Source organism: Canis aureus, chromosome 10 (assembly GCF_053574225.1).
Source record: "Canis aureus isolate CA01 chromosome 10, VMU_Caureus_v.1.0, whole genome shotgun sequence".
Taxonomy (NCBI): domain Eukaryota; kingdom Metazoa; phylum Chordata; class Mammalia; order Carnivora; family Canidae; genus Canis; species Canis aureus.
The window spans coordinates 46,260,055-46,285,569 of record NC_135620.1 but is presented as its reverse complement, the minus strand read 5'-3'; the positions used below and the strand labels follow the sequence as shown (position 1 = coordinate 46,285,569).

The 25,515-nt window shown below is 36.5% G+C and overlaps 1 long non-coding RNA gene across 4 annotated transcripts; it reads right to left on the bottom strand.

Annotated features, from left to right (window-relative positions):
* LOC144322308 (uncharacterized) lies at positions 1 to 25,509 on the bottom strand. 4 transcript variants are annotated; one of them, XR_013387923.1, is made up of 6 exons: positions 25,374 to 25,503; positions 15,888 to 17,588; positions 12,442 to 12,539; positions 3,217 to 3,401; positions 1,448 to 1,594; positions 1 to 1,204 (listed from the first exon to the last, which is right to left on the bottom strand). It is a non-coding gene; the product is annotated as an uncharacterized LOC144322308 (long non-coding RNA). The 4 variants fall into 4 exon arrangements; XR_013387925.1 differs by having other exon boundaries at positions 1 to 1,146; XR_013387924.1 differs by lacking the exon at positions 15,888 to 17,588 and having other exon boundaries at positions 25,374 to 25,509.
* Between the last annotated feature and the right edge of the window lie 6 nt (positions 25,510 to 25,515).

Here is a 25,515-nt window from a genome sequence, read left to right as displayed (position 1 = left end):
TAAAAGGGTGAGGTTTCTTTCTGTCTTTGCAATCTCTTAGCAGATTGCTTGTGATGTGTATCACATTTAGGTAATGTTTAGTTTAATGTTTATTCAATAATAAAAGTGTCTTCCTTTTCCATTTTTGTGGAGAGGATTTCCGTGGGAAGAAATTTTGTTTTTAATTATATTTCCCCAACATATGGTAAGGTTTCACAATGTAGAGGGTAGATATGAAATGGCAAGTTAAAGATACATAGAAAGTCATGTACATGTTTTTCAATATAAGCATATATATTCTGTACATATATAAAAGGACTAGAAAGACATACACATATTTTTAACAGCTGGTATTACGCATGACTTTCATTTTTATCTTTTGTCTTCAGTAGCTTTCTAGAATTGTATGTAGTATCTCTAAGGCTAGGAAATTACTTTTAAAAAAAATCTGAGATCTTTAAATAGTGTGCTAGAACTAAAATGTAATGATCAAATTAGTAGAGAATAAGTTGTAACTATGTATTTTTTTTCCTTCCACACACCATGCATGTTTTATAGAGTTGTTAATTTTATAAGTTGTGGAGGAGGACTTGTCTTTAGAACTGAGGAACCAAAGTCAAAGTTGTGGATGAGAAGCATGAGTAAGCCACAAACTAATGGTCTCATCTATTGTTCTAGCATGTAGAAGAGATGTCTTCCATCTGCTTTGCTACAGAATAGAATGGAAGACAAAAGGTGTCAGGGAGGAGGCAGAAAGAAAATATCATTCAGCTCTTCACTGTCATGTTCCCTTAACCTCCTGTGGCTTCTCTGTAGTAATGACCACGTTCTAATTTAAAATGTTAGATGCTTAAAACAGGGGAGCGAGATGACTGTGCCAATGACAGCAATGAGTTAAAAGCAGAAAAGAGAACGTGGATCTGGCACAAGAGAAAATCCAGTAGCAATTCTCCACAGGCAGCAAATAATTTGTTTGAGTGCATAATTAATAGATTTGTCAGAAAGTACTTAGATTGTGAAATATTGCGCGTAGCCCTCTTTCCAGATGGATTAAGATGAATGGGTCCTCCAGCAGCGTCTGAAACCTCATTGCTCAGCGGCTAGAGAATTGCTGCATCTAGAGTTGTTTGAGTCTCTGCCTCTGCACTCCTCTTTCTCTTTCCCTGGCTGCAGGGGGAAAATGAATAGAATGCTTCTAATTCCGATATTGAATGGTGTCCTTTACCTAAAGGGCATCCAAGCAGACAAAATTAAATCAGATGCTCAATGGGGAAACTTTCCACTAAGCAGGAATTTAAAATAGGGAAATGTATTAACATGTTGAAAAATGGTTAAATTAAGCCGATCTGTGGATCAGAGGTGTGACTTTTCAGCAACAAGCCACAGAGGTATTTCATGTGCAATTGCCTGCACATTGAGAGGTGACACATGCCTTCTTTACCCTTGGAAATATCCATGTAATACATACCTGGGAGATGCTGATATAAATTGGCTGGTTTAAAATAGTACGTTGAGAATCCAGGTTCTGTTTCTTTCTCAAGTATGATTGATTTGAAGGAATTACCTATCAACAATTTCCATCTGAAAACTCTCCCTTCAGATGCACATGATAGGCCTTAATGAGAGGATGAAGAGGTATGTGAGCCCTGGGAAGTCCACTTCATTATCTTGGGTGCCCATAATAGTTAACAGGAAAGTAAATGAGATTATTCTATTTTGAAATTTTGTTTTATGGTAAAAATTATGCTGTGTTTTAAGGATGATGAGTGATGTTTGGCTCAGCATCACTACAGGGGCCTGATGCCATGCCCTCACATTACTTTTCAGTCCTTTCTCCTGAGCAGGTATTTAGCAGAGCCGAGAAGGTCAAAGCTGCTTATGTTCTCAAGGGGAAGGGATTACAAAACCCGTGGTCATTAGTGGTTTGTACAGATTATTTTTCAGGGGAAGCAACTATGAATGACACTAGTAAGCACTTAATAAATGTTGGTGTTATTTTGTCTCCTAGTTGAAAGCATTGGCCTATCCCTAATAAAACCAAAGCAGTGGAGCCTAACCAGGGCCAGCATTCATTTAATTTTATTCATTCACTCAACATTTATTGAGGGTTCATTTTATTGTTTTTTAAAGATTTATTTATTTGAGAGAGTGCATGAGAGAGAGAGAAGGATGGGGAGGGGCAGAGGCAAAGGGAGAGTCTTAAGCAAACTCCATGCTCAATGCAGAATCTGACGTGGGGTTCAATTCCAAGACCCTGAGGTCACGAGCTGAGCCAAAACCAAGTATCTGCACCACGCAGGCACCTCATTTTGTTTTTTAAAATGAGATTCAAAGATTATATGAACCTGAATCACAAAATCACTTGAGGTATTTTGTTAAAAATGTAGATTTCTATTTTCTATCCTTAAATAAATGCATCAGATTCTTTGATTGATTAGGACTGAGAATCAGCATTTACCAAGTTTGTCTGTGAGTACTTTCATGGATTGAAAGTTTAGAACTGTTGGATATAGGCTGGGTGGACTGTTTTACCCCTTTAGCGTTCCTGAGCCATTGCATCAGAATTTGAACCAGGCAATCTCTGATAAAAGGAAAGGGATTGTGGGATGGTTTTAGGATTTATAGAGACCTTTTAAATTACATATAGTTTGTTGCTTTTTAAAAATTTGTTTATTTCCTCATGCTGTAGTATTTCATGAAATATTGATTGAGAACCTGTCCTGTACCAGATACATGCTAAGTTCTGGGGATATGAAGGAAATAGAGCATAATGTTCCTTCCATCCTCTGCCCTGGAATCTATCTAGTTACAATATCATAAGGCTCAGAAAATGTACCTGTTTCTCAAATCTGACCAGATTCCTGTTTCAAGACTCATGCTTCCTATCCTGTTTGTTTTAAAAAATTCTCTAGACTCTAATTCTGGATTTCTGACTGTCCACTTTCCTGGAAATGGTTATTTTAGGTTCTTCTTCTTCTCTCTCTCTCTCTTTTTTTACTATCTTGGTTGCCCCAGTGTCTCAGAGGTTGGGGAGCTGAGAACTGACAGGAAGAGAGGAAATTATACCATGTGATCAGAAACCTCCATAAAACAAATGCTCACATGAGAAAAAAATTTTTTTTGATCAGAGATATAAAAATACCTTAAGTTATAAGAGTAAGTTTGTATTAAAATTAAAAATAGACACCTGTAATATTTTGAGATTTGTTCAGTGTAAGGAAAAGCATGGAAACTTACTTCCTGTATGATAAATTTGAAATGTTAAATATCACCATTTTCTGTTTTCCCATACTTGGCTGGTTAGAATCTGAAAGAACTCTGGATTTATTCACATGAATATAGCTATGATGCTGAATTCCTGAAAGTCGAGTCAAATAAATTATCTTGACACAAGGGTTTCTGATAGATGAAATGAAAATATTCTGGAAATAGAAGAAGTGTGAGCATTAGATGACCTTTTTAAGTCACTTTGGGAGAAAAATTAAATAGCAAATGAATTCTAATTCTTATCTCTCTCAATATATCACAGCAAACTATATGGAAATATATTCCCATGGTAAGCTAGAGGGAATGGCTTAATGATTTAAAACATCAGGTTTGCAATGATTAGAAACTATGGAACAGTCGGTTTGAATCTCAAAACACTTAGCTTAATCTTCCCTTCTTCCAAAACATGTCAATAGAATATCTAATTCAGGCCGTGTGTGTGTGTGTGTGTGTGTGTGTGTGTGTGTGTGTATGTGTGAGAGAGAGAGAGAGAGAGAGAGAGAGAGAGAATGTGTGTGTGAGAGACGTGAAGTGATACTGTGAAAGATCAAAACCTAAGGATTTTTATGAAAGTCAAAGTTTCATCACACTGTTTACTTCTAGAAATAATTGGTCTCACAGTCTTCTTTTATGATTTCTGTAAGGCACTTGACAAAATTGGAAAAATTCATTGTTTATTCTCTTCCATTCTGGGAAAGGGAACTTAGACTTTTCTGCATAATGTTGCAGTGTCCATTTTTAATTAACCCCAGGGAATCGTGAGACCATGTAATCGGTCTCAAGGGTTTGCCTGCTGCCTAAGCCCACTGCATGTGATGAAATCATATTTTCTAAGTCTAGGGAAAGAGATGCTGAGAGTGACAGTTCCTCTTAAAAACATCAAGGTTTTGAGAGACCTTGAAAAAAATCAATAGTCATCCAGTGGTATATTAAATGCCTATGGAGCAAATGTAATTTTTGGATAAAACTATTATAAAAAAGTTCTAAAAATATAACTAACACAAGTATAAATTGTATCAAATAAGCATGACTGGGTGCTAGAGAAGATATGGATGCACAGTTATGCTTTCTACCCATCAGAAATCCATTTTCTCCTTTGACATGTTGAGTTTGGTGTTTTATTCAGCACAAAAAAATTCCTAAAATTGAAAAAAAAATCAGACTGTATCATTTTAAGAGCCTAATGTCATGAGGAACACTTATAAAAGTCCTTCCTAGAACTTTAGGCAAACAAGTATCAGTGAAAAGCAGGTAAGAGACACTGATCTGATGTTAGCAAAGCAAACTGCCTAAATTACATAGCTGAAGTGATCTTTAGAAATATAGAGGAAAAAAATGTACTCAGTTTGACCATTTGCAATTTTTGGAGTTTTATTCCCCTCAGAATCTAAATTTTAGCTGCAAAAAGAACCCCTTCTGCCCCAGTGATAATGAATCTCAGCATCTATGCCAGCAGTTAGCAAAGTAGAGGCAGCCTGCATAATGGGATTGAAAGGACTCCAAAATATACTTCTGTTTACTTTTCAAAGAAATGATACCCTTTCTAGCCATATACCCTTTCTAGCCATATCACGATGGCAGCTTCATTTCAGAAGAAATCTTCAGAGGAGAGCCCTAGATATGCTTTCCTTTTAAATAAAATAAATTTTGCTCTAATAAAGTAAAACATTCTCATTAGATAAAAATTAGAAAAAGGTGTATAGAAGTATAAAACAAAACTTTGTAGTTCCTTTACCTAGGAACAACCACAAATAGATTGTGGTGTGCTACTTTTCACCAAAAGGCATATTTATTTATTTATTTATTTTATTTTTAAAGATTTTATTTATTTATTCATGAGAGACAAAGAGAGGCAGAGACATAGGCAGAGGGAGAAGCAGGTTCCCTGTGAGGAGCTTGATGCAGGACTCAATCCCAGGACCCTGGGATCACAACTTGAGCCAAAGGCAGGCATTCAACCACTGAGCCACCCAGGTGCCCCAAAGAATCTTCATTTTTAATATAAACCTTAAAAAATCTGGATTATTGCTAATGTACAAAAGGCCATATATAACGACACAACCGTATGTGTTCACAACTCAGATACCCCACATATGAACAGCCTACTGTAATTGCTTCAGGTACTTCTTTTAAATTTCAAAATTGCCAATCTGTGACCAAAAGCCTGACTGCATGTCACCTCTTTGGCACCTCTGAGATGTAGCCACTACCCTAAGGTTTGTGTGTATAGTTCTACCAGAAACACATGTATCCATGGCTGAACGATATACAGTTCTGATAAGCATGTATTTACACTTGACATAAACCTATCCTACATGTGTTTTCTGCATTTTTTAAAGTCAGCATTGTTTTCCATATTCATATGTTTAATTAGGTGAATGCAGTGCATTCATTTGAAGTATTTTAAAATATTTTACTATATAAATATTACTTGCATTCCTCTATTGATGGAATTCATTTACGTTGTTTCCTTTATCTTGGTTTTAATATGATGAATGTTTTAATGGACATCATTGTGCAAACTTGCACAGCACTGGCAGTTTTCAATTTTACTTAATAATGCCAAATTCTTCTTAGTAGTAATTATACAAAGTATACTTCCTCCTTCTATAGGAGTCATGGTGCATTTCTATATATTCTAGTTAGCAAATGGTTTTTTTAGATTTTTATTTACTCAGTTTTGGTTATATCAGTGATGTTACCTCAGTATTGTTTTACTTTACATGTCTCAGACTACTGTTGAGGTTAAGTATCTCTTCATACATATAACAGCCATTATTATTTCCTCTTTTCTTGCCTGTTTTTCCATATTCTTGCATTTTTTCCTATAGTATTCAGGCTTTTATATTGATTTCACTGTAAATGTAAGTTAGTTGATTTTATAATTTTATACCTTGCAAATATCATCTCTCAGTCTACTCTTGATGTTTTAAGCTTGACATGGTGTCTTTCTTGGTACATTAAAATAATATAATAAAACCTATATATTTTTTGTACATTAAAATCACATTAATAAAGTTTATAAAATTTAGAATTTATGGTTTGTACCTTTTATGCCTTTTTAAAGAAATTCATCTCTTGTCCCATTGACTAAATTTTCTCCAATGTTTGCTTCCAAGGGATCAAAAGGTATACTTTTTTTTCATACCAGTATATTTTGAACTTACTGTTTTATTTGGTGAGAGATAGAGATTTATATTTGAACATATATATTGACCTTAGCCTACCACCATTTGGTGATTAGACTGTCATTGTACGTATGTTTTTAAGACAATAAATTTCTCTGTAATACAATTCAATAGTCCACTAATGATATCTAATACTTTGTTAACCCTTTCATATGTTCTAGAATTATACCTCTCCCAATCTGCACATTATATTTTTCTCAGAGCATCATTTGGCTTTGTTATAGCTTTCAGATTTCTCTTATTCCTTTTAATAGCTTCAAATAAACTACTTTTATTGTCCCATGGTGTTATATTATTTATTTCACTTTGCTACTTCTATTTCTTGTATTTGCAGACTCTAATTTATAGATTTGTTTGTGTTTTGTTTGTAACCTTTAATGGTAGGCTCAACCTCAGCTGGGGTTGTTTTCTCTCTACGAGTCCTACCATAAGCAATAGATGAATATCTACATGGCTTTTTGTTGTTATTCTCTTCTGCTGGCACTTGAGGTATATCTTTGCTCTTAGACCAGGATTTCCACACTTGCCAGGTTAACTACATTTGACTCCACATACAAGCATGGCAAAGGTTTGAGGATAATACCCTTTTCCTACCTCTACCCACACAGATCCCTGAGCAGTTAGCAAATTTCTCTTTCTTTGGGATTATTCGTAGCTTTTAAATCATTCTCATGGTGGGAATTTTTAGAGTTTTAGCTTCATGAAGGATCCATAGTTTCACTCTTTGATTTGAAGAGACCTACAGCAATGTGTGGGTGTCATATATCTATGAGAATCAAAGCCTTAGCTCCCTATCCCCAGGGCCTAGTGAGGGGCACTATACCTCTGCATCTATCAGCATCAACTAGATAACATTAGTTTTGGGTTCTCTCTTTATTTTGGCATCTGAGGATTTTCCTTTTACTCTTTCATTAAATTTTAATTTTGACTAAATTCCTTGTTTTTGTTTTTCATATATTTTTATCCAATCTTCCTAAATATTTATAGCAGAGGAAGTGGTCTGCATTAAAATATTCCTTCATTTTCCTGGAAATGCTATTTTTTCCATTCAGTTTTTCCCCAAAGTTGGAATTATATTTTGTATGCAACTTAAGGCCTTGGTTTTCCACTTAATATATATTTTTAAATATTTATAATATTATAATAAATATAAATAAATATATAATATATAATATAAATATTATAATATTTATAATTTGAGAGAGAGAGGGTCAGTGAATGAGTGGGTGGGAAGATCAGAGGGAGAAAATCTTCAAGCAGACTCCCTGCTGAGCATGAATCAGAAGCAGGGCTCCATTTCATGACCCATGAGACCATGACCTGAGCCAAAACAAAGAGTCAGATGCTCAACTGTCTGAGCCACCCAGGTGCTCCTCCACTTAATATTATAAGTGGAGGTTTTCCATGCTCCTACAAACTATGAATACAACTTAATTTGTTACCCAGTTATTTCTTTGCATGCATATACCATAAGTTATTAACCATTTTACAATGTGTTGACATGTAAGATTCTAAGATTCTAAATTATGTACTCCCATAAATAAAGCTACAGTGAAAATTTTTGTGCCTTGATAGATTTTTTTCAAATTATATCCTAAAGATTGAGTTGAGGATGGAAAATTCTAAGCATTTTATAAAAATTTTTAAAAAGTAGTAATGATGGCATGTGTTTCTATGAATATGCTTAAATTGAACCTTTTAAAATCACTAAAATCTCAAGTAACCTGAAGAGGGTAGTCTGGATGAATATACATGATGATGATAACCAGAAGATATAATTAGCTCTACACCATCGTCTCACAACAGGTGGTTATTTCCACCTTGAATACCTCTAGTGACAGTCATTATGCCACCTTTCTTGGCAGCTTGTTCCATTACTTAATTTTCTAATATTACTGTTATAAAGATTTTCATAATATTTAATACAAATTATCTCAAGCCTTCATTTGAGCTATAAATATATAACTGTGCCCTCTCACCCACACATTTAATAATTAACAGTTAATTGGTATCTATGTAAAAAAGCGTAGTTCACAGACAAAAAAAAGATCATGTATTCAAATTTCTTTACATAAAGAAATGAAAGCTTGAAGAAGTAAAACAGAAAATGTAGTCCAGAAATAGTATCAGAGAGCCTCAAAGAGAAATAAATTATCTAGCTGCCCAGCTACAGGCCAAAGCTAGCCAAAGATCAATAGTAGTTACAAAACATTAAGTCTTCTGCCTTCAGGGAGGCAACTAAAATCTCTACCAGCAATTAAATAGCCCAAAGCAAGAATGTGAACCAATTGATCAAAGTTATAGGGAGGCAGATTTTGGCTTAGTCTAAGACCAACTTTCTAAAAGTTCGAGCTATCCAAGAATCTAATGAGGTGGTGAATTCCCTAGCATTGAAGAGGCTTCTGCAGAAGTTGGCTTGTTTCTTTTCCAGCATGTAATAGAGGAGATTCTCACATCAGTGGACTTCAAACATTTTTTAGAATCATCTTTTTTTTTTTTTTCCAGACAAAAACTTACAGTGGAAACTCATTATATATGGCAGAGCTGCTCTAGTTGAAGGATGATCTGATCTTGTCAATATGGCTACCTTCTTACATACCCCAAGTGGACTCTGAGGCAACGTAGAACACACTTTAAAAATCCTCTGATACAGAGAATTAACCCACATGTTCTCCAGAGTTTCTCTATGAGCTGAGATACCATGAAAGTCTTTCTCGTGTGTGTGTACATGTGTAAGTGTTCTGGAGCGGAGTGAGGGAACTGTTTGGTGGAAACCCTGTAATATTTTAGAAGTTGTAATCTGTACTCTGAGTCATAATCTGTATCATCTAGGATTTGTGATTCTAGGTATTGACTCAAAATAATGAGACCAATGGCATGAGCTTTATTCCTGTTCATATTCTCAGCACCCTAGCCCTGATAAGAGGGATTTAAAGATAATTATTATAGTGACTTGATTTCTGGCAGAAAATTCATGTACATAATATAAAAATCAATATATAGATGGTTATAAATAAAAGATAATTATGTATCCAACCCTGTTCTGAGCCATGTAGTTTTCTCCCAAAGTCAACTGCTGTTATCAAGTTTTTTTTTTTGTTTTTTAATGGATACTTATATGGATATTCTGTGTTTTGGAAAACATATTTTCTTATTTTCATATCATTAGTATAAATATGTTATTTTGTCCTAGAGTTATGAAAATAATATTCCTTACTGAATTGTCACTGAGGACAACATGATCTCAACAACATCTCTGTAGTTGGTACATTATATAGAAACATGAAATCCTGAATGTTTGAAATAGTAATTGTTAAATCAGCTTCAGAGCAAAGCCCCCAGATGATCCAGGGTGGACATGTAGAATGAACAATAAAGCATTGTTTTTGGAATCAATTGAGATTTGGGAGTTATTAATTATAGCATAACCTAGCATGTCCTGACCATGTCTCTAAAATCACCCTACACCAGAAGGAATTTAAAATTAAAATCACAAATTGTTAAAACTTTTCAATGAATTTATTTCAATAAAGCTTCCCAATGAGTGGAAAGAAAAAGAAAGATAAGACGTCCTTCTTCATTCCATCAACTGAAAATACAATATACTGGCTTATAGAATTTTAATGTGATCTCCGATTAATAATAAATAGTGGGCAAAGTAAATATTATTTTCCCTGAATGGATTGTATCAAAAATTGTACCAAGAATGATAATTTTCTTGACTTGGTTTTGGGTTTAACCATCTCAAGTCTCAAATTTTAAAGAAACAGGCTGCTAACATTCTCTAATAAGAACTAAATAAGCATTCCTACATTTCTTTTGCATTTTGGGGATTTTATAAAGGCTTTTTGCTATGACTATATTGAGACTATTTTGAAGAGGATATTGAAGTTTGCTCATATCGTGAAGTTTCTCTCTGCTCATTTCAGTTGAAGTCTTCGGTTATCTATTCTTCAGGACTCAGTCTAGTTACACTTAGGTATTGGCTCCTTCAGAGAAAATGGATAAATACCAGGATAGGGTAATTCCTTAGTCTTAGTTCCTAAAGTCTCTTCTCTTTACAAGTGTCTCTCTTCTGTTCTTCCAAATGTTTCTGTTTCTTTCTTTATTATCTAATCTATTCTGATGTTTTCATTTATTTATACCATAAATTTCTGAAATATATACCTTCAAGTAGTTAAAGCTTGTATACTGCAATTTCTCCCTCACTTCCCACAACCAGACTTTGATTGAAGGTGCCACTTCCATAAAATCTCAGAAGATACTATATTTGGTATCCCTTTGTTGGTCATTTCTTGAAACCTAGCATATGTCAGAGGATGATATGCAAAAACGTGTTGGGCTAAAAACAAAAAGCAAGAATTTGGGATAGCAAAGACATTCAATATAAGCTAGCTTAAAAAGATAATAATGAAGCAGATTCCCAAAGAAAGATGAAGGGAGAGAGAGAGCAGAAGGAGAAAATGAAGGAGGGATTAGGGAAAACACGAAACAAGAAAAATGAGAGAGAAGACAGATGTTTGTTTCCATTGGATGGAGAGAAAGGGGAAAGATTGAGGAGAAAGCCAGGAAATGGACCTTTGTTTAATCAGACATTTGGTACCTGTGGTGGGGGTTAAAGGATTCTCTGAGAAGGGCCTAAAGGATACGTATGACTAATTTTGCATGCCATGTATTTCTGTCTGCGTTAGCTATATGGCTGAGATACCTGAAATATTTCCTTTTTTAGAAAAGATTTTATTTACTTCACAGAGAGAGAGAGCACAACAAGCAGGGCAGGTGGGAAAGGGAGAAGCAGACTCCCCATGGAGCAGGGAGTCCCATGCAGGGCTCGATTCCAGGACCCCAGGGTCATGACCTGAGCCAAAGGTAGACACTTAACTGACTGAGCCACCCAAGATACCTGAAATATTTCTGTAACTCAGTGATTCCTTCCCTTATAACGGGTTGAAATTTTTAGTACCCTTAATTACTTAGGCAAAAAAAGTACAAAAAAGGAGTATACTGTCAAATAAGACCTCTTGATGAAGAAATAAGAGCCATGACTGGAGAAGACACCCACAGGGTAGTGAGTGATAATCAGCAGGTGCTTTGGCACCACATGAACTTTGCAGTGCCAGAAACTCGCAGGATGTTGTGAGGATTAAACAGAACCTCAAATGTGACTGCTGCTTGCACTGTGCCTGGCTCATGTAAGGGAAATTGTCTTTCCCAAAGAGGCCAGTCATCATGGTAAGCCAGGAAAGCAGTATAGGACAACAGTGACTCCTTAGTATCCATCACATAATAAGACACTCAGGGCTATAAGACATTCCTGCATCTGGAGCGTTTGGGGAAAGAGCTACAGTTATAGTGCAGCAAAGGGCTGAAACTGATATTTTTGTGAAGTCTACCACATGCTACTTGGCATTTGAGTCCTCAAACTTTCTATCTTTTTTAAAAATTGAGGTGTAATTGACATATGATATATACAACATAGTAAGTCGACAATTACATACAGTACAGAATGCTCACAAGCATAGTTACCATCTGCCACCATACAAAATTATTAAAATATTATGGACTATATTCCCCATGCTGCACTTTTAATCATTTTGTGTGAAATTATAACAGTGACAAAATTGTCAAAAGAGGCAACATTTTATCCCATCTATTTCCTAAGTTACTATTAGGAAGTTACATTTCCATCCAAAAGTTTACGACTTAAAATACTTTATAAGCTCCCAAGAAATTCTGAAAATTTCCAACAAATATGCAATGGGAATGGCCACTGGGTTTATATAAACCTACTTCTTTCAGATCAATGTTTTTTATGGAGATAGCTTTTTTTTTTTAATACCAAGCTTTATTTCTAATCATCAAAAATTTGCAAGAATTGTTGTTTGAATAGAAATTGTCTACCTTGAACATTTCCACACAATTTTCAGAAAAACATACACAAAAACATTGGCCTACCGCACCAAGATGCCTCGTAACAGCAGCCTGCATCCAAGTGCTCCATGCTCACCTGAGTATCCAATGCAGGGCTTTGCTGCAGTTTATATCTATGCAGTTTCTTATGTGCTGTAAGTCCATAGTTTTGGAGATTATTAGATCTGAAAGAGACTTTAGAGAGGATTTATTCTAACCAAAACACCCAGGAAATAGACTCAGAGAGAACTTCCTTGCCCAAGGTTAGGCAGCTAGTTAATGGTGGAACAAAATGAACTACACTGTATTAGCATATAAATTTGTAACATTTTCTTACCTTCAGAAGTGAAAATACAAAAAAGGAGAGGGAGGATTTTTCAAACTGCAATTCTCATGAAGTCATTTGTTTACTGACATAGTCAATTACTGCCACTGTATTTCCATTTTGAGGTTTTGAGGGAGAGGTGAGGATTCAGTGACTTGGGAAGCAAACGCATACAATCAGAATGCAACATGTGTCCACAGGGCACTGATGATTCAGGGGGGCCTTCTTCTGAGGGTATCTGAACAGTCTTGGGCTGACAGGAATCCATTAAAATGGAATCAAACATTCAAGTCAGGATGTGTGAATATCTGAATACCCAAACACAGTGAAGGGATCCCACTACATGTTTCCTTTAGATTATATGTTTCTCTAGTAAATTTAAAATTGAATGTGTTGGGTTTTTTTTTTAATACTTATCCCCATTTTTAGAAATAGCACTGTGTTTAAAATGCCACTCATTTTGTGAGTATACATTGCCTTGAGCATATAATTGTAGTGGAAGGAGCACAAGGCTTAGAGTCAAGCAAGATCCTTAGGTCCCAACCAGGGGTATCCATTCACTAGCTTTGTAACACAGGGCAAATCACCTTACTTCATGGGCACCTCAGCTCTCCCTTTAAAGTCAGCATGGGGTATGAGGCATAGTTCTGAGATTATAAAGGAAAGAAAACAAACTTATATACAAAAAAAAAAAAAAAGAAAGGAAATTTGTTCATTTGCCATGCAACTAAACCCCAGGGATAGTACAGACTTTCGACAAAGTAGAACACAGGAGCACTTTCTCAGGAATGTATTTTTAGCAACTTCAGGTTCAATTTCATCTTCTTAGTAATCCTAATAAATGAAGCTAACTCTAATCTGAAAACGCTGAACTGAGTTTTTGGAGCTTTGTTGGATCTGCCTTGAGTCATACACTTTTCCTGACCAGTTACTGTGGCCAGAGAGACTGAATGAAATAGACTAATTGATCAGTTATTTTCAGGACTATAGCCAGTAATAGGGCTGATTCCTCCAAATTACAGACTGTTAAGAGGAATCGTGGTACCTGAAGTCTGATCAGGGATCCAACAAGGAGAAGAGAGATGCTGGGAAAGCAAAGGAACAGATTTCTATCACAAACAACTAATGGTTTTCTTAAAGGGCCTTCAAATTTTATTTTCAGTGGACTAGCATTAAAAGATATGTTTTTATTTTTTTTTATTTTTTATTTTTTAAAAGATATGTTTTTAAAAATCTGATACATAAAGCCTATCGAAGCAGAGCTATTCTTTTTAAAGTTGGAGAATCTGCCAAACAGGTCTTCCTTCCTTTCCCCTGGTAGCCTTTGAGTGACTCGTGTAGAACTTAGAGGAAGACTATTTGAAAGCCACCAGACTAGATAGTCTCTTAGGGCACATCTAAACAGAGCATTCTATAATGTCTCTTCTGGACTAGGTCATAAGCTCCCTGTGGCACAGAGCACTAAGTCTTTGCCCTGTAGCTCTCAGCTCTTGTTCTCTGGTCTGAACCTGCACTCATAAAAGTACTAGTTGTTCTGAGGAGTTTACACTCCTTTTTATACAATATCCTGCCCTAAGTACCTTTCCCAGTCTACTCTGCTCATCTTTGCCACCCAAATTGCTCATAGGCTGTGAGATAGATGGGATTGGCTCCCCTCCAATCCCCTACCACCCCTCCCCACCCCCCACCCCCCACACCCCCATCCTCCTCACACACCCCCCACCCCCCCACCCCCCCCTGCCCACTCAACAGGCACAAATTGCTCCTTGCTAAAAATGTTAAGTGCTACTTCCCAGGCTGCTCTACAGAGTTGAGTTTTTTGTTTTGTATTTTTGTAAGTGGTAAAGACATTAAATCTCTTCCTAGTTGCTCCATTCCATTTTAGGACAATGTGGACTGAAGACTAGGGAGAGGTTTAGTCCTATCTGGCCCTTGAGACAGCAAGGAAAGTCACCTACCTAAGCATTAAACCGCCTTGTGAAGGGCTCTCTGCAAATCCACACCAAACTTGGGTAGTAGTTTCCTCTTCCCATCCCATAATTTAGACTTAGTACTACAGTTGCTTCTAATAACGCCCATTTTTAATAGCATTGCTGGTCTTGATTTTTTTCTAAAACTTTTGAGATATTTTAATGCTTAACCAATATGAACTATTTGTTCTCAATATTCTAGTAAGTAAGGCTCTGCTTTAGTTCTGTATGAGCTATAAGCTGTAAACATTTCACACTGCAATGCATTGGGAAAAACAAAAGAGGAGTGGGGTGCCTCAGTGGCTCAGTCGATTAAGTGTCCACCTTCGGCTTAGGTCGTGATCCTGGGGTGCTGGGATTAAGTACCATGTGAGGCTCTGTACTCAGCCAGGAGCCTACCTTTCCCTCTCCTGCTGCCCCTCCCCACTCATTCCCTTTCTCTCCTTCTCTTTCTTTCTCTCTCTTTTTCTCTCTCAAATAAATAAATAAAAAACTTAAAAAAAAAGTGCATCTAGGTAACTCTCATGATAATATTTGTTTTCTGTTTCCAGAATTCCACATACAAGCACCCACATTTATGTATTATTATGCATTCCAATACAGCATTAAAAAAATCACATTGTTATTCTTTTGAGTCTGAAGATGAGGCAGTCTAACAATTGTGAGAGGAAACGGATTTTGTTTATATAACAAAATGGCCCTTCCTTCAGATATGCTCTCAGAAACACAACTATGGCCTCTCTGTGTGATGCTATGTGCCATGTATGCTAGATGCATACGTACTGCATATTGAGAAGAAAAACATGTTTTGTTTGTCTGTCTTAACCTTAAAAAGCTCATAGTCTAGTAGCAGAGCAAAAAAAGAGCTATTTCTGGATATGTTTTTCTGGTTTTGTATGTCTCTGCAATGGAGTTGAGCTTCAGAATTCTGTTTTCATTCATTGAGAAAAGCTTGAAGAAGCATATTAATAGGAACGTGTTTCTGGGCAAGGTGCTAACTGTAGAGATGGTTTTGAAATCATGGTGTCCTTAGTGGCAATTCCCTAAGGAATGTTTTCAGAATTCTGTGACACAAATGAACTTTGTTTCTCCTTTGCAAGGGAAATATTTTCTTCTTACTTTCAGTGAGAAACATGCAACAGATACTTTCTTGTTTCCAGTTAGCTGTCTGGATGCTCAAACCCAAATTCTGCTTAATAGCTATTTAGCATTAGTTTGACTATTCATAATTTGTTACTTTTTGTCTACCTGGATTTCTCTGCTCCTGGATTTTTACATACGTTTATTTTTTATAGTGTTGAGTGTATCCCTTGTGAGCCAATTTAAATACTTTGCAAAATCAGGAGGTTTACCTACAAGGAAATGCAAATGTATTAGATTGTGTCTTCATTATTTATTTATTTATTTATTTATTTATTTATTTATTTATTTTGGTCTTCATTATTTAACACTTACTCAAATACTTATATCAGGAGTATTCTGCTTTGTGTGAATCCTTTCTGTTTGAAAGGATATAATGAAGTCACATTTTAGGTCAGATTAAGGTTCAAATCAATGCCTAAGGCAAGAGGGTTATCCTTGAAAATCCCTCAGGGAGATAGCACTTTAGAAACAAAACTGGCAGTTCTCCACAATACAACAGTTAGACTTGCCTCCAGAATTAAACACATAGCTACTTCTTTGATCAAACATCATGTAAAGTAGTTGGTTTGTGTTACCTACCATGTTGTGACTGCGCATATAATCTTTGAACCTTTGAATAACATTTACCAGGTGAAGTGGTCAGTCAGTTAAGAGGCAGATGTGCATCTCACATTTTATTCTCACTCCAGGATATTCACAATTTACGATTTGTCCTCCTCACTTGTTCTTTGCTTACATTTTCCCCCATTTCAGTTATTCACTGCTGTGGAATAAATGCTGTGTAATTGTCCAAATTAAAGGGTAGGGAAACTCAATTTCAGCTCTCAGCTCGAAGAGTGTCAAGAATTTGTCATCACCCTCAATCTATCACACTCCTCTTTGTTGTTCTCCTACCTCCTTCCTTCTCTCTATTCCCAGAGAGGTTTAAAATATTTATTTTGCTAATAATTTTCTTGAAGTTTGAGAAGGATTTTGCTAGGCCAGTTGGCAATTTCTATATTATATCTAGAATTCTTTATAAACAAATCCAAACATTCAATAGGCAAACTGTTTTCCAGGCCAGTGCTGGCAAGCAGGTTGCCAAGTTTTTGCCACTACATGACAATTCCCTTTTCTTCTGGAATCTGATAATATTTTTCTCCTTTCCTTCAAGCCTCCACCAGTCAACTCCTCAAAGTCCTGTTAGTTTTTTCCTGCTGCCTATTCCAAAGCCGAGGCTATATGTTTTAGGTTTTTATTACGTAGCTTACTTTCAGTACTTGGGAGTGTGCCACTTAATTATGACTGTGTAATGAATTACTCCCAAACTTAGTGGCTTGAAGCAACTTTATTTTGTTCACAAGTCTGTGGATCAGTAATTCTAGAATGGGTTAGGTAGGTCATCTCACATCCACAGGGTGTGAGGCTTGAGATGACCTCTTCACTCATGACCTTTTGCTTCATTTGAGGTGTCTAGCTTTGAATTCTGGCCATGCACTGGAAAGTCACCTAGGACTGTTGGTGAGTATCCACGTGTAGTGTCTCCACATGGCTTGTGATTCTCACAGTATGGATGGAATGTTTGTTCTCTGACAAAGCATCCTAAGACCAAGTGTATTTGTTTCCTAGGGCTGATAGAACAAATTCCCACAAACTGAACAACTTAAAACAATAGAAATTTATTCTCTCATAGCTCTGGAGGCTAGATGTCCAAAATCAAAGTGTCGGTAGGGCCATTTCTCCCTTCTTCCAGGGAAGAATCCTTCCTTGCCTCTTCCTAACTTCTGGTGGCTGCCAGCAATCCTTGTCATTCCTTGGCTTGCAGTTCTGATGTAGGAAAGATGTTAGGGTTCAATGCCAACAGCTAAGAAAGAATTCTTGAGACGTCTTTGGCACAAAAAGATGATTTTATTAAAGGACAGGGATAGGACCCCGGATCAGAAGGAGCTGTACTGGTGTCATGAGGAGTGGCTCATTATATATTTTCAAGTTGGGAGGGGGTTAGGAATAGCTTAAGTCTCTAAGGAATTTTGGAAGCAATGTTCTAGGACCCTGAGGGGGCTAGCTATTGTTAGGAGGAGGTCATTTATGACTGTGTAATAAAATCTTAGTCACAAGACCCTTCAGGTGTGTATCAGTGGATCATATGCTTGGAGGATGATTGCCAACACTTGGGATCTCCTTTATCCTTTAGAGATAAAGGAATTTTGTATGTTAAAGTAGACTTACAGAGTCCTGAGGCTAAGATTGCCATTTGCCCTTAGCAAATAATTAACATCAAGACAGCCAAGTTCTTAAAGGAATGTCACTTTTAAGAACTTGCCAATGGACTGGACGTAGTAAGGAAATTTAATAACTTTCTACTGCTTTTGTTTCCCACATCAGCTCCATCAATCCAATTCCCATCTTTGTCTTCACTTGGCCATCTTTCCTCTTATGTGTCTCAGTGTCTTCTAATATCTTTTTCTCTATAAGGATATCAGTCATCTGAATTTAGGGTCCACACTAATCCAGTATAACATCAATTTAATCCCCACTGCAGACCCTATTTTCAAATAATGACACATTCACAAGTACTAGGAGTTAAGACTTCAATAAATTTTGGGGGGAATACAATTCAATTCATAACATCAAATGTTCCCAAAGGTCTGGGATGAAGCTCTAAGACTTAAAAATATAGTTCCCTACCCTCAGAAGTCCTAGAAAGTCACTTCTGTTGCATTGTGTTGATCAAGAAAGTTACTACTGCCAGTTCAGATTTAAGGGTAGGAAAATTAGACTTCACATCTGAGTGGGAGGAGGGTGTCAAGGATTTGCCAGCATCTTTAATCCTTCATACTCCCCTTTACCTACCCTCCTTCCTTCCCTTTCTCTATCCTGTTCTCCCTCTTGTGTATACTTTAAGTATATATATATATATATATATATATATATATATATATAATTTTTTTTTCAGGGAAGAGAGGAAAAAATAAGATGAAATCAGAGAGGAAGACAAACCATAAGAAACTCCTAATCATAGGAAACGAACTGAGGGTTGGTGGAGGGGAGGGGGTGGGGGGACGGGGTAACTGGGTGATGGGCATTAAGGATGGCACATGATGTAATGAACACTGGGTGTTAAATAAGACTGATGAATCACTGACCTCTACCTTTGAAACCAATAATTATATGTATAGCATATAATTAACATTATATGTCAATTGAATTTAAGTAAAATTTAAAAATAAATAAATAAATAGACTTACTATGTAACTCCATTAAATGACTGACATTTAAGAACATTTGGAGAAAAAGAACTTTTTGTTTTATAGTAGCTTCTATGATTTTTGGTCACAAGTTTTCCTCAGAGATTGTGGGGTATATTCTTGTGGGGAGTAGAGGGTAGGAAGGGGAGGGGTAAGTGAGATAGGGAGGGGGAGCTTTGTGTAGTGAAAGCATTGAAATGAATTGCTTGTGCTGCATTCTTCTGCAGACCCCCATGATCAATGCAACATTTTCTCACAAGATACCAAGAACAAATGCTCTTTGTATTCTTAGAAGATTATCTGCTCCTTACTCAGAATAGGCCAGAAATCAGGTAAAAGCTGAATTGTTTTTAGAGCTCCCATTTAAGAGCTCATGGAACAGATACACAGAGAGGGACAGGAATTTGTTCAGCCTCTCAAAGGGAGGCTATCATGAAAGAACTGAGAGGCTGCATCCGTCTTGTGATATCTCTGCTTTGTTAGTGTTTTGGGGGTTCTAAAATGTTAATGGGTAATGATTCCATTTCTGGCACTTGGCTGCCACATCAGGATTACTTTCTCCAGGAAACACAGACATAGGCATTTTGAGTAAAAAAAAAAAAAAAAAAAAAAATTGTTTTTCTCTATGACAGTACCTCTTATTACTGTTCAGAGTAGTTGTATGAAAGTTGTATTATTTTTCAAAAATATTTATTGTCTTCCCTACGAGGATGCTCTTTACCTGGCCCACCCCCATTCAGCACCTCCCTCCTGGAGGAATATACTTCTCTAACCACTCACTTCATACTTGGTCACCTGTCTTGCTTTGACCATGGAAACTGAATGGAAGGAATCTATATCCCTTTTGAGCAGAAACTTTAAACACCATTTTTTGGTTCTGTTATCATCTTGCAGAGACTAGTATGTCCCTCACAGGTCTTTATCCTTAACCTGCATTCTGGGATGATAGGGCAAAGCCCATGCCACAACACGTCATGGACCAGAAACAAACTTCTGACTAAGCCACTAAAAATTGCATATTCCTTGTGCCTGCAGCATAACTCAAAATGACTCATGACTTGGATATGAGAGTAAAAAACTTTCCAGGGGAAATGGTGTGTACCTTTTAAAAATGAGTCTTGGGGCACCTGGGTGGCTCAGTCAGTTGAGGATTTGACTTTTTATTTCAATTGGGGTCATAGGATTGAGCCTTGTGTAGGGTTCTGCCTTTAGTGAGAAATCTGCTTGTCCCTCTCCCTCTACTCCTCCTTCTGTGTGTGTACTCTCCCTCTCTCTCTCTCTCTCTCTAGATAGATAGATAGATAGGTAAAATCTTTTAAAAAAAGATAAAAGGAGTCTTTCCACCTCAGTATGGCTGGAAATATATGTGGATCTGTAGATTTTTATGTTTTATGTTCTGGGTCTTTGAGTGAAGTAGTATCATTCAGCGATTAAATTATTGGGGTCTTCAATTGATGTCTACCTTCTATCTGTGTGACCTTGGGGAAATTGCTAAACTCCTTAAGCTTCTGGTCATCTCATCTAGAAAATGGAGACAATGACACATATCTCATGGGATTATTGAGAGAATTCAATTAGTTAAAGCAGTAGTTCTTCACAGGGGTGATTTTGCCATCCAGGAGACATATGGCAATGCCTGGAGGCATTTTGATTGCCATGCTGGGCAGGGAGGGCTGTAGAGGCAGGGATGCTGCAAGATGTCCTACAATGCAGAGGACAGCCCCTGTAGCAAACAATTTTCTAGTCTTAAATGTCAAGAGTGCTGCAATTGAGAAACCCTGAACTAAAATAAAGTTCTTCTTTGACGCAGTTCTTGGCACACAGTAGGGAGAAATGAATGTCTGTCATGTACGATGTCATTGAATAGGCTTAAACAAAAATCTGGAAATACTGTGCTATTATTTGTTTATAAATCAATACCAGTTTTGCAAGTTTACTACAAAGATTTTTGTTCAACTATAAATATATAACTAGAGAAAAATCATTGCTCTTTCAGATGATTTGGCAGTGACATTCTGTAAATCCCACTGTGGTTATATCAGTAGTAAAATAGAAGAGGCTAGAAATTCTCTGAAGTTTCATACAATTTTTTATGACATGCTTCAATTTCTGGTAATTATTGTCAGTATACAATGTACATTAAACAGGGTTTATAAAACCATATGCATTTAAAATGTTGTATAAATATGTAATGCATAAAAGTAAACTGCCTGAATAATAAATATATTTACCCAAAGAGTAAATAAAACAGCTCATAAGAAGCTGTTCCAATTATTCAGGTAAACACTACCTTCTATGCTTGACTTTCTTTCATTGCTTTGAGTCATGAGAATAAAATCCAGAAATACTGTCTCGCAGTGAAATAGGGAAATGATAGCATCTAAAGCATCCCGAAAATCTAATATAAAGTGTCACTGTCCCAAATCTTTGCTTTTGTCAGTGTTCAAGGGCACTTCAGAATTGCTTTAGGAGTCTACTCTTCCTAACAAGAACTTTTACTGTAGCTCATAATTAAAGCCAGGAATGAATTATAGGGAAAGTTATTGGTCTTGGAGGAAAGACTGGCAGGTATCTGGCTTGTCATGTTGGGGACTAAGGATCTGGTAACCTTAGAACACACATTTTCTAGGTATGAATTCACTCATCTCTAAGATGAGTGTATTGAGTTACAGATTCCCTACATTTCTTTCCAGCTTATAAATTGGATGAAATCATATCTCCATATGGTTCATTTTACATATATTATAACCTTTCAGGTTGATAGGAACATTGCTTTTGTTTTGAATGTCATTTATGTGGTCGCAAACCTGACTAAAGAGTCTTAAATCATCGCTGATTTACTGCTTTGTCCTATTGTTTTGCTTCTAGGCTAGAGCAGAGTTTTTCTTTTACTTCTTTCTTTTTTTTTTTTTTATTTTATTATTTTTTTTTTTTTTTCCTTTAAAGAAGTTGTTTTTATTTTTTATTTTTTATTTTTTATTTTTTTTTTTAATTTATTTTTTTTTATTGGTGTTCAATTTACTAACATACAGAATAACACCCAGTGCCCGTCACCCATTCACTCCCACCCCCCGCCCTCCTCCCCTTCTACCACCCCTAGTTCGTTTCCCAGAGTTAGCAGTCTTTACGTTCTGTCTCCCTTTCTGATATTTCCCACACATTTCTTCTCCCTTCCCTTATTTTCCCTTTCACTATTATTTATATTCCCCAAATGAATGAGAACATATAATGTTTGTCCTTCTCCGACTGACTCACTTCACTCAGCATAATACCCTCCAGTTCCATCCACGTTGAAGCAAATGGCGGGTATTTGTCATTTCTAATAGCTGAGTAATATTCCATTGTATACATAAACCACATCTTCTTTATCCATTCATCTTTCGTTGGACACCGAGGCTCCTTCCACAGTTTGGCTATAGTGGCCATTGCTGCTAGAAACATCGGGGTGCAGGTGTCCCGGCGTTTCATTGCATTTGTATCTTTGGGGTAAATCCCCAACAGTGCAATTGCTGGGTCGTAGGGCAGGTATATTTTTAACTCTTTGAGGAACCTCCACACAGTTTTCCAGAGTGGCTGCACCAGTTCACATTCCCACCAACAGTGTAGGAGGGTTCCCTTTTCTCCGCATCCTCTCCAACATTTGTTGTTTCCTGCCTTTTACTTCTTTCTTATTTTTTAATTTAAAAATCTAGCAAGAGGCTAGTTTCTAGCATGGGAGAATAAGAAAACATCCTAGAATCTCCTCCTAGAAATATTTTAAGTAGCTACTACTACTACTACTACTACTACTATCATCTGTCATATTCTGGTATGGTACTATATGATACACTCTGCAATATTTCACATACATTAACTCAGTTACTTGTGACAGTAACTCTGATATGGAGACATTATTAACCATTTTTCATGTGAGCAAATTGAGACTTAACATTCAAAGCCACATAGCATGTGTGGTTCTAGCCAAGGCTGTCAAGCCAATGCATGATATTAACAACCACACCTTATAGCTAAAATGTCATTACTTGACCAAACCCTTCACTGAAGATAATAACAACATGGACCTCTTGGAAACTGAGGGCACACTTATCTTTGCTGGTTATGTAGTTTACATTTGCTGCTCTGTGGGGGTGCTTCTTGTTCTGTCCATGGATCTTCTCATGGGTATCACTCATTACCAGCTCAATCTTAGTCTCCCTTTCTCTCAAGCCAGCTGAGTGGCAGTGAAGGAGAAGCCATACTCTGGGCCTGAAGATAATGGCAGGACAGGAAGTTGATGAAACACTACAGGCAGGTAAAATAAGCAGTGGTGCCCTTCATCTTTTTCTCCTGTGTACCAAATGGGTTCCACATGGATTTGAGTAATTTAAGTTGGATTAGGAAAATGTAGCTGTAGCTACATAGAAAATGTAGCTGTTCACTGCTCATGTCTTTGGAAATCCTCTTCCTCTAGATGGGAAATAGTTTTTTGAGTGTTTTGTATTCTTTGTTTTTGTTTTATGTCTTGTTTTTACTATCTTTATGAAAATTAAGACTCCAGAAAGCATCATTGTTGACTTTAAGTGCCAAGGCCTTAATCCCATTCAGGAAGGTGGACCCAAATATAAGAATGCATATCTTTTCAAGTTTATAAAAATCTATACCAATATCAACTTGTTCTTAGGGAAAAAAAAGTTTTTCACTTCTGTTAGTTATTTAACATTAAAAATCTCACGGGATCCCTGGGTGGCGCAGCGGTTTGGCGCGGGCCTTTGGCCCAGGGCGCGATCCTGGAGACCCGGGATCGAATCCCACGTCGGGCTCCCGGTGCATGGAGCCTGCTTCTCCCTCTGCCTATGTCTCTGCCTCTCTCTCTCTCTCTCTGTGACTATCATAAAAAAAAAAAATCTCTAAATAAAATCCCCCAGAGCACAAATAGTATATTACAGGGGTTTTCTACTTCTGTCTTTTTAGACTTTGTACTCTGTACACCTTTTCATGTATTATGTTTAATCAGCATAACAACTTTCTGGGTTAAGTGCTCTTATTATCATTTTTTTTACAGTTGAGAAGACTGAAGCTCAGAGAAGTTAATAACTTGTTCCAGGATCCACAGCTAAGAGATAGAAAGGACTCAAGTCCAAGCTTTATGGCCATAATGTCCATGCCCCTAATCATGATACTACTTTACTGGGGAGAAAGAAATCAGATTCAGCACTCACTCAAATTCTTCTAGTTTTAATGTCTTGCTGAGAAGATATTGGCTACTTACACTTTGGTAAATTTTTTCAGACTTCAAATCTGAGAAGCTTATAGAAAATTACTTCAAGAATTTGACCACTGTAAATCTATATATGCTTGTAACAATTGGATTCATAAAAGTGATTTATACTTTTCATACAGGGTTCTCCATGACTTCCATGAACTCTTTTCTGCAATTAGAATAGAACATGTAGACTGTGCTTATTACACTAATAAAAGATGAATCAAGTTTTTATCGGCTAGTTTGGAGCTAGAACGGACTATAATCCTGGCACAGTCAATTTAGATATCATCAGAACTCCTATTTGTGTGCACTTTGCTCTTACCTATTTTCTTAAATTGCATTGAGAAAGAATTAGTTACACAATGCTTAAAAAATACCAAAAGTGAAAAAAGAAATCAACTAGCAATAGTGCTGAAATCTCATGGGGGCAAAATGGAATCTATTTACTTGGCAGTAGTTTGGCTGATTAAATTTTATAATTTGTATCCCTTTCTGTTACTGAATTTAAAGCTGAGTTCTTGAATTTTTTTCTATTATAATGTCTGCATTTACCTCTTTATATAATTAATATAAAATGTTTTCTTTTGGTTTCCTTTATTTAATGTAGCAAAATCCTTTGGGATATTGTTTTATCTTTCAAAAGCAGAAAATTTTCTGTTGAATCTTAGTAAATCCTGATTTACATCCATTCCTATGAAAAAAGGAGAATCTACCAAAGCAGCAATTCAGTTTGTAAACCTGGAGAACATTTTATTTTATTTTTTCCTATCCATTCCTTTAAACTCAATTTTGCTATTTCCTTTCTTTCCTATCATCCTTGGAATCAGCATGTCCCTGAAATTTTCACAGAGGAAGAAGATAAGGAGGGTAGGGAGAGGGGGAGGAAAGAATTTCCTTAGGATTTTTTCCCCTAAAATTTAACTTTGAGACATGATCTGAACAGAGCTACAGGCAGGGGGAGCCTTAAAGTATAAAGTCTGTCTTATTATGAAATATTCTATTAAGGCCTACTCTGAGCAAAATTTGTTAGGACTGAAAATATGTCTTTGAGATTCTCAGCATCTTCTCTGCTCCACACTGACTTCTATCTGCCGTCTTCTTTTCTCCAGCACCCCTACATACCTTGACAGCTTCTCAGAATCCATCCACAGTCTTACTCATGCTTCATAGGGGACCCACTTTTAGGAAATGATGTCAACTTCCATATTTAGTCTTTTAAGCCACTAGTGAACAGATTCTGGATCCAGGTATTATGATGTGACTT